The sequence below is a fragment of the Trachymyrmex septentrionalis genome, unplaced genomic scaffold (genome assembly GCF_001594115.1).
Source record: "Trachymyrmex septentrionalis isolate Tsep2-gDNA-1 unplaced genomic scaffold, Tsep1.0 scaffold212, whole genome shotgun sequence".
Classification (NCBI taxonomy): domain Eukaryota; kingdom Metazoa; phylum Arthropoda; class Insecta; order Hymenoptera; family Formicidae; genus Trachymyrmex; species Trachymyrmex septentrionalis.
In genome coordinates, this window is record NW_017305310.1 from 412,171 (window position 1) to 413,508 (window position 1,338).

The 1,338-nt window shown below is 50.2% G+C and overlaps 1 long non-coding RNA gene across 1 annotated transcript in view; it reads left to right on the forward strand.

The window, feature by feature from the left end:
• Positions 1–44: 44 nt before the first annotated feature.
• LOC108748160 overlaps positions 45–1,338 on the forward strand; it is a 6,069-nt gene continuing 4,775 nt past the window's right edge. The window contains exon 1 of the long non-coding RNA XR_001939294.1: positions 45–1,304. This is a non-coding gene — a long non-coding RNA (uncharacterized LOC108748160). The remainder of the gene's footprint in view (positions 1,305–1,338) is intronic.

Sequence of the window (1,338 nt, forward strand, 5' to 3'; positions counted from 1 at the left end):
ATTAAATATATATATATATATATATATATATATATATACTTTCAGACGCGGAAAGAGAAAGGATACAAGAAATAGAGGAAGAGGAATATATACGACGGAAAGGGAGTTATATATGTAGGAATGCGGATTTAGGGAATCGAATCGCGGCATCTAGCCTGCCCGAACAAACGCTACATTCTTATCGAAAGACGTACAAAGTGAGAAGAATGGATAGAGACGATACGTGTGATTGCGCTCATTTCGCGCTCTATTCAAAGACGCCGGATTTACGCGAGAGACGAGAGAGAGAGAGAGAGAGAGAGAGAGCGAGAGATAAGTATAGTGACGCTGCTCGCGGACAGGGAAACGCGAGCGAGGAGGGATTCGCGAATCGGAAGCGAACGTCGGTATCGAAGGGGGAAATGATCGCGCGGATATTGCCACGGAATGCGTACTCCGCGTCTCTCGAGTTCCCCGATGAAGTTTTACGGAATACGAAAAAAAAAAAAAGAAAAAAGAAAAGAAAAGAAATCTCTGTAGTGTCTCCTCGTCCCCCGACGATAAACGTCGACATTCAATGGATTTATCGAATTCCCATCTTTGCCCATCTTCCCCTCCCCCCCCCCTCTTCCCCTCCCCCCTACAACCCCTCCGCATCCGTTCCCCACCTCCGTCGCCGATCCCGTAAGTGATGTAATTAATGTACGTTGCCTAATGATTGTTATACTGAAACGTTAGAACGACGAAGAAATTTTATCGAGTGCGCTACTGGAGAGCGGTTTTGTTTTTCTCATCGTCGGCGACTGGCGGTGCCGGCGCCATGTCCGTCGATCGCACTGCGGTCTTTCCGCTGCCAACCGCTTTCGCGAGAGCCGTTTTGCTTCGAGGTCCTCGCGACGAGGGAGACCAAGCAGGGATGTCCCGGCGAGTCCGGAGACACACCCCCGAGAGAAAGGGATGCGTCCGCGAGACAAGGCAAGGGCATCGTTCGCCGACGTCATAAATAGTACACACACCGGCTGTCTTTCACGTTCTACGATTGAAGAAGCCGAGCTCTCGATCCCCCCCCACTCCCCCCCCCCACCGAGGTGAGATTTCGCGAACGAATTATCGCAAGATAATTTGGTCGATAACGCGGCGACGTAACGCGGCTGCTAAGACGTGAATGGAAATGTAACGCGTTTTTCAAGTGGGAGGCAGAACGCGCTTAGCTCAAGTGGGTTCTCTATCAAGAAGCGGGCCGAAATTTTGTGCGGGATTTTTCAAACGAATGCTGGGGGGGGGGGGCTCGGCCGTAAGCGAGTCGATTGGATACGTTGGCCAAGGTACAAATGTACATAGGAGCATAATGTTGTTATT